The 8,544-nt window shown below is 39.3% G+C and overlaps 2 protein-coding genes across 5 annotated transcripts in view; both read right to left on the reverse strand.

Annotated features, from left to right (window-relative positions):
* The window catches only part of KCNQ3 (potassium voltage-gated channel subfamily Q member 3), a 203,934-nt gene that overhangs the window by 113,071 nt on the left and 82,319 nt on the right, over window positions 1-8,544 (reverse strand). The window lies entirely within an intron of this gene.
* DNAAF11 (dynein axonemal assembly factor 11) overlaps window positions 1-8,544 on the reverse strand; it is a 255,970-nt gene that overhangs the window by 76,591 nt on the left and 170,835 nt on the right. The gene's annotated exons all lie outside the window — the stretch shown is intronic.

Here is an 8,544-nt window from a genome sequence, read left to right on the forward strand (position 1 = left end):
TGATCTTTTCCACTTCTTCTTCAGTTATGACTCCTATAATTTCAAACAAATTAGCCAAAAAAACTGTATTGGGTGAGGCACTGGAACAGGTTGCCCAGGAAAGCCACGAATGTCCAATCCCAAGAAGTGTTCAAGGCCAGGTTGGGTGGGGCCCTGGGCAGCCTGGTCTCATGGGTGGCATCCCTGCCTACAGCAGGGGTATTGGAACTAAATGATTTTAAAGGCTCCTTTCAACCCAAAGCATTCTATGATACCATGATTCTGTGAAAAACGTGATAAGTCCCATTGATTAATTTTCTTCTTTGTCCGTTAGTCCTACTTCCCAATACACCAATTTAATCTGCTGATTTCCAGCTCTACACTCCTCTTCTTTACAAAACATGGTCTCAGCACTGTCCTTGATTGGCATCCATAGAACCTCTGTTTAGATAAAGATGATCTGTCTTTAGCTCTTGCTGACATTTGAACAATCTCTAGTATCAATCTGAGTCAGTCTTTAATTACTTTGGGTGACGTAAAGTCTAGATCTCTACAGAAGCATTCTGTTCTTTGCTCTATCTTCCTCCACGGTCTACGAAACCATCTGAACCCTTTGGTATCATTTTCTATCTGAAAATCTGGAATATATACAGAAGTCCCACCTGCTCTAGGAAATTATGTCAGGGAGTAGAAAAGGGATTGCAAGAGCACATTAAAATCTCTTCAGAAGTATCTGTTCCCATCAGGGAGCAGACGGTTTACAATCTGGCTGTAGTCTTGAGGATCAACTTGAGTTAGCCTCGTTTGGTATCTGATTTAAGACACCATGGTGCCATCCCTGAAAAAATCCACTGGAAAAACCTGTTTGACCCAGTGAGCTCTGGGTTCCTCCTTGTTTCTTGCTGTTCTGAGATGATCATCATAGAGAACAGTTTGCACACCGTAATAATGAATGAGGACTCTTAGATCCAGATCATACCTCAAACCCAAGCTGTGGTAGGGATTGCCTTTTAAATATCTTTATGCTTAAGTAATCTCACAGGAACTTGCCCTTCCCAAGAATCCTCAGATCCAAGGTTGGTGAGGTGAGCTGAACCATCTGAGAAAAGAAAAAAGCATGGTTTTGGTCTGGAAGCTGCTCCTAAGCTCCCACAAGAAGTTAGCCACCAAGTGACCACAGTCATGAGGAGTTAAGATCTCCATCCCCAACATGCCTGGTCTCTGCTGCCAGTTGATCAATAAATCCATGACCACTATGAAAAGGATGGAGGGACCCATAGTCAGGCACAGGATGGCTGAAACTCCTGCCTGTCTTAAGGCATAGACCTCGTGAGTCAAAACGTGCACTGGGATCAAGTGCGGGTTTCTGACATTGTGGTCATAATGTCATCATGAATATTGCTTCAATATTAAAGCATTTCACCAATGTTAAGGAGAAATACTATGTTTCTTATGAAAAAAAGGTCTCACAATAGTTTTGGGACTTTTTTATTCATTTTAGTAATTTATCCATTTTAGTAATGTTATAAGAAATGAATTAAAAATTCAGGGAAGGGGTTCACCATTCTTATTTTGGGATATAATTTTTAGCATATAATTTTCTTTTATGTTCTGTCACTACACATTTTTCTGAAATATTTCTATTTTAAATAGCCAAATTATTTCATTGATGTTATAATTAGGGTGTCTCTGTTAAGAAATCAACTTTCTTTACTTTTCAGCCATGCAGTGAGGAACAAGTAGATAATGATTGCAAAAGTTATTGAAGATGGAAGTGCCAAGGCACATCAGTATTACTGTTTAATTCTATTCATGCACTGGTAACAGACTATACACCTCAGATTACTAAAATTTCCCTGAGTCTCAAAAAAATTGTTTCTATCTGTTTGTTTTCTTTCCTTATAAGGATATAGTCTTTCTCTAGGAGCTGTTTCAATATATTATATTAGGTACTAGTTTTCATTTTTTGTTGCGGTTGCAAACTGGTATGTAACTGGTATAGCTGCCTACGAAACATTATGTCTACGTGGGGTCACTGGTGTTTAAGAGAAAGCAGTCCATGCTAAAGTGAGTCACTGACCAAAGGCATGGAGAAGAGAATGGAAGCCCATCTAAGGAGAGAGTACTAGGTAAAAATCTGATCAGTTTAGATAAATTAGGGTTTTTTAATTCATCAGGAAAGTAAATAGTAGAGAGCAAGATGAAGCATTCAAGACATATATCAACACTGATAAAAACTAGGGGAAATAAGAGTATATAGACAAACATTATTAAATATCAAGTAATTCCATAACTAATATTAATTTTGGATTTTCAAGAGTGAAATATTTAAAATCTTTTCAGATTGAGCTTGATATCTTCAAGTAAGTGGTTGTGTGAAATGATAGCACTGGAATTGGCCTTGGGTAACTTTCTTAGCCCCCTTCAATCCATAAACGTAGTCCTTATTCTGAGAAAGTCTGAATGAGATGGACAAGAAGATGCATGAAAGAGGCAGACATAAGGAGAATCCGTCAATAAATATGCTCAATTTGCAAGTGAAATGATCCCCACACACATGCATCAAATGCCAGCCTTGCAGATGGAATTGGAGATCTGAAAGTCAGATTGTGACCTTTCTGCCTAGTTCCCCTTCACCAGGAATAAAGATATTTGTGATCAGAATTTAGCTGTTTTGAAGGGTATTTTTGGTAGCAATGCATGAGGCTGAATATCATTGCTTCCTTTATCGAGAGACACGTTCACTCTGTGAAACTCAGACTCAAAATGTGGCAGACAAGAAATGTGCCTGAATCACACAGAAAAGCCAGCTCTAATGAGGCACAAAATACTATTTTCACCCAGATCCCTGGGTTCTTCTTTCATTTCTACAGCCACTTATTTTGTGATTTGTGTTCAAATCCACTACAAGGTAGCTCTGAAAGGCAGTATGGGTCAAATCAGAGGCTCAGATGAATTTTCACTCTGTGACTGATTCAAGGCAGAGGCACCTGGCAAAGAGCAGGGGATGGAAAACAGACTGATTAAGCCTGTCCTGTGATGTGAATTCACTGCCAAATGCTCCAACACATCCTTGCTACAGAAATGCCTACGGTGATGCCTCCATGTGTTACCTACACAGCAGCATTAGTAATGAAAAAAGTTGTCCTAGATGACCTAATATGTATTTTTCAAATGCAGTCTCCATGATTCTAAGCTGAAACTACTAATCAGAGGCAGAGAAAAAAAATTACTGAAATAGAAGGAGGGCAGAATGGGTCACAAGAAGTAAATTAAAAGAATGATCTCAGTGCTGCCTATAATGTGTTCTAGTTCTAAATTAATCAACTGCATGATAAAAATCTCTAGGGAATTCTGTTAACGTAAACTAGGAAAAATCTGACTTTGAATGTCTTTCGTAGAGCAATTTCCCAGGTTAATATGTAGGTTAAATGACACACTGAAGCTCAGCATTCACAAGAATGGCAAAATGAATCGTACAGCAACTCCAGGCTCTTTTAGTCAATAATCCATTAATGCGGAGAAGCTATGTTTGATTCATAGCTACAGACATCTGGGGGCATAATTCTGCTGTCATTGGAAGCATGGCACATAACTCACAGAAAGTTAAAGGAAAATACATCAACTGACCCCTCCATGAGACAATGTCTGCAAGGAAGGTGGAAAGCTGTAGTTCTTCCTGAAATTGTCAATCACACACCAAAAAAAACCAACCAAAAAACAAGGTGTTTCTGGCACTTCCTAAAAACAGAATTCTGAGAGCCATCTAATATCTGGCCTCTCAGTATGGTTTGACAATAACTTCACTTCCAGAAAAAAACATGGGGCATTTCTCAAAATCAATAAACCTCAGGGTTTGGATGAGACATAGGTAGAGATGGACAGATTGGTTATCATAGACAGGAGGATAATATAAATTGTACCAATTAATCTCACCTATTTCAATTAAAGAAAAAAATAATCACAAAAAAAACCCCAGTCAAATAAACCCAACAACAAAAAATAACCTAAACCAAAGGTTTATTCTCATGCTGAATATTATGAAATAATGGCATCCATTATTGCTTTGTACTTCTCAGGGAATTGTAGGAATTTTTTTTTCAAGTTTGAGAGGGGTAATGTAGGGTAGACACTTGATGACTTTTATAGTTGGGGAAAACAGGCATTGGAATTCAGGTAGCTAAAATGGTCTATATTCATTCTATCTCACTCCCAGATTCAGGGGAATCTGTTTTTCAATGTGGTCCAAATTTATATGTTAGGGACAGGGTCAAGAAAATGACCTTCAGAAAGTTTGGGGGTTTATGAAAATCTTCAGTCAAATTCCTTACATACTTTCCAATTCATTCTACAGGGAGAATCACAGAAAATAGGACTGGAAAGGTCCTTGAGGGGTCATCTAGTGTACACTCATGCACTGAAATCCACTCTTATCCAAACTTCTTCCAATTACAGCATTCAAGAGTAAAATATATAATTTAGATGTGTCAGCTGCTCATGCTAGACTATTTTATTTTTCCAAAGCAATCCTCCCAAGGTCCTCACCTTCAGTTGAACTTTAAATATAAAATCAACACATTTACCGAATTTAAAATGTCTTACTGAAATGTTTTTACATGTTGAATTCTCCCCATTTCAGAAGAGAGGACATGAACTTCATGTACTTTTAGACAGACTGTAAAAACTCTAAACAACAGCAAACTCCAAGAGGACCTGGGAGAAACCAAAGCAGCATTATTGGCACTACTCAGAGCTTAAGCAGAACAGGGAACAGTGCAGCAAGGCTTTGTATATTAATCTTTTCATCACTGTCTTTACTTTCCCACTGAAGAGAGACAGATATTTCTGGAAGAATTCTCATTTAGACCTTGCAGATGAGACAAAAAAACTATCCAGACAGCAAAGCAGTGAGTTTGCCTTCATAGGGTTTACAACTAAATGGTATTTTCAACCTGAAATAGGCACCAATACACACAAAACAGAAAGCTTAAAGATTTTTTCAAAGCCCAGCAAATAAAAAAGAGGTAATAGAGGAAAAGAAAAAAAAAAAAAACCACTTTAAAATAAATCTCCGTCTTTTCAGTGCAGATTTCCATAGTCTCCCTTGCCTGCATTGCTGTTTGGATTGACACCAGTGACCGTATTTCCTTTCAAACAAGGTGGCTGTTGATAGGTCACACAGCCCCCCACCGTCAGTGACCTATTTTCTGACTACAAAATCTGCTGCTATTCACCTGTCCTAGGGCAGCCAAAAATCTACTGCTCAGTAGTCCTGCTTCCTGTTGTGTCTGTCCTACTTTGTGGTTATCAGAGTATGCTGTTACCAATCTCATCTACCATGATTCAAAGGAATAATGTTGTCAGCACTTTTCATTTTAACCACAATGCCAGTAGCATCTCTGGAATTTGACTGAGATTCCCTTAACAGCTCTTAGATCATACTTGAATCCTTACTATATCAAAGGTTTTCTTTCAGTACCAGGTCCTGATCCTTTGTTATTGAAAGGGATCCTTTCTTCTGCCTGCATTTCCAGACCCCTGAATGAAATTGAACTTCCTAGGCAGAGTTAGATAACCAGTGGCCTTAAAATCAAGTGGTAATGAATACTATATTTGTGATCTAAAAATAAAAAAACCCATGTGTTTGCATTTTCACATCTTGATGCTTGCATGCACTTACAACTATTCTACCTCTCAAAGGGAAAATGGCAATCCAAACTTTTTCCCTAATGGATGATTAACAGTTTTCTTGATAAGAAACTTCAGATCAATTGTGAGATAGCATTTCTTTTATTTCACAAGAAGATCTATAACTGGGAATGTCTGTATCTGGGCAAGTCCCCAAAGGCTTCCTTGTAGTCAACAGAGACCTAAGCAGGGTCTTCAATGGAATTTAGGATGAGATTCAACAAATGATCCTTATTATTGCTACAAACTATGAGTTATGTGAATAATCTTCATAGAGGCTGAGATGATCTCAAGAAGAGCTCAGATCACTGGCACACTTTACTTGCCTTGACTATAACAAAAGCCTCAATTAAATCTTTGAAACAGATCATAAATACCTAAAGATTGTGTCAGGAAGATTTACCCTGGATATCTAAATGTGTCCTTGTATGCCATTAATTGCAGCTTATGGAGAAAGGCCTCTCCAGAAGAGGATATGTTCAACATGTCAGGTGTAGACACCTGTCCTGAGATCACAGCCCTCTCAAAGCACTGGCCTTTTTCCATGGTTATTCCATGAGCCTAAATGAGCTGTGCAGATTGGGGACTGACTTATCAAAAGGGCCAAAGACAGGGCAGATGAGATCTGAACTAATGTTCTGTGACTTTAATGGACAGAGACAGCAAATGGGGTAAAAATAATGCTTTTAACAATCAATTATGCACAGTGAATCAGCCATAGCGTGGTTCCAACTCCAAGAAATGCGGTTCCTCAATAAATAAGCTGTGCTAAGTTTTTTCATTATCGTTCCTCTTTCCTTCTCTGTAATTCTGGTGGTCACCCTGTTTCCAAATGATCATTGAACTGAACAGCCTCTAGTGTCAACACTGTGATTCGATGTCTGCCTTCTTAACAGAAGGGGAGGGGCACGGACAGCTAGAAAATCTGGAAGTAGTCTCGCTTGGCTCATCTCTTTGCAGAGAAAGACTTCACACTCCTCTCTCCTTGCCCAGTGCATATACAAGTCTCTCTTCAGGCTTCTTAACATTGCTGCCTGCTCTGGCAGGTCTGTCTGTCTGCCATTCTGCTCTGAATTTAAAACAGGAGACAACCATGGCAAGTCATACCAACCTCAGTCTTACCAAAGGCAAAAGAATTTGTACACAGCCAAGACTGCATTTCTAAGAGCTGCTTTTTCTCAGATTGAGAACTAAAAAGATTATGCAATGGTATCCTGTTATTTTGTAGGAAGAACTAAGACAGGAATGTCAGGCTTTGTTTTAACCTTTGTCATATTTAGTTCCAAAATCCATATTCTGCTATTGCCTCTTTTCTAACTTGAATGACAGTAAGTATCTGTATTGTCTCACATCTGGTAGTTGTACAATACTTCCATCTAATTATTCTATAAAGTTTGCACAAGAAACTTCACAGAATGACAGAATGGTTTGGGTTGGAAGGCACCCTAAAGACCACCCAGTTCCAAACCCCTGCCATGGGCAGGGACACCTTCCACCAGACCAGCTTTATCAAATCCCCATCCAGCCTGGTCTTGAACACTGCCAGGGATGTGGCAAAAGATTCTGTTTATGGAAAATGAGGATGTCAAACAACATGGAAGAAATAAGGGCCCTGCTTAGCATGGTGTTGAAAGGTGCTGGATGTGGTTTCCTGATTCTCTCTTCCAAGCTCAGATCAGAGCAGGCAGCTCTGCACACCCACGGAGACAGCCAGAGAGCACAACAGCACTGTGGCAGCTTCTCCCTGCCACGGCCTGACAGCACAGCAACAAGAGCAGCAGCTAGCCTGGCACAGCAGCTATTGGGGAGCTTGGCATGCTGCTCGGGATAGCAGACTGCGTGGGAGCATCTGTCCCTGAAAGCAGGCGAGAAGAAATGAGAATGAGGATAATGCAGACACACTCTTGGACAGAGCAGAGAATCCTACTGATGCAAGCATAGGCATGAACAAAGGGTCATTCTGCTCCATCCCCTGTAATCCAATCAGCTAATATCCCTTTTTAATTAGCTACAATCAAGTTAGCATAATGAGTGCCTTGTCTGTTTACAAGCTTCATCTGTCCTCTTCCATTCTTGCATCCAAATCTGCAGTGCACTTGCGGCTGGGTTTTGATGATATTTGCTAAACAGCTTGACCGAGGGTTGTCCCGAACTTCCCATTAACCTCAGGGGCACTGAAATGCATAATTCCTAACTATTAGGAATTAATAGAGAATATCCTGCTACCCTCATTCCTAGTCAATGTTTTGTCCTCCAAAGAAAATCCCCCACTTTTCTAGAGGAATATTTATGTATTGTCGATAATCAGATCTAATGCGTCAGGGATAAGAGACCCTTGCACAGTCCCTGTACCTGTGCACAAGTAGAAATATGAAGGACATTCAAGGAGCATTGGGGAGACAGGCAAGAAGAGAAGCTGTCCTTGAAACCTAATGTGTCACCTATGTTTATTTGTACATAAAAGGCATTAAAATATACAAGATATTTACAAGACTTAAAAGACATTTGTAGCAATAGTCTGGGACAAAGTCTGCTTTGTAAGAATTTGCTATGGTTTCTCGCATTAATGCAACAAAATAATTCTTTCATTTCACAGCTCATGATTCTTTGTCAGATTATTGCACAGACTGCTTTTTTTACTGCTCAGTGGCTTTTAATTGGTGTACATTGTAGGAAAGGAAATATCAATTCAAGAATGACTTAGAAATGCAAAATAACTAGGTTATTATCCTATTTTACAGTAAGCCTTCTTTTAATAGCCACTCATTTCTGCTGTTCAAGCAGACTCTGTGAAAACGGATTTTGTCCTTCAGCCAGAATAAAAGACATCTTGATGCTAAAAATAAAAGAAATGGGAATCACTTTCTGGAGCTGGAA

Source organism: Corvus cornix, chromosome 2 (genome assembly GCF_000738735.6).
Source record: "Corvus cornix cornix isolate S_Up_H32 chromosome 2, ASM73873v5, whole genome shotgun sequence".
Lineage (NCBI taxonomy): Eukaryota > Metazoa > Chordata > Aves > Passeriformes > Corvidae > Corvus > Corvus cornix.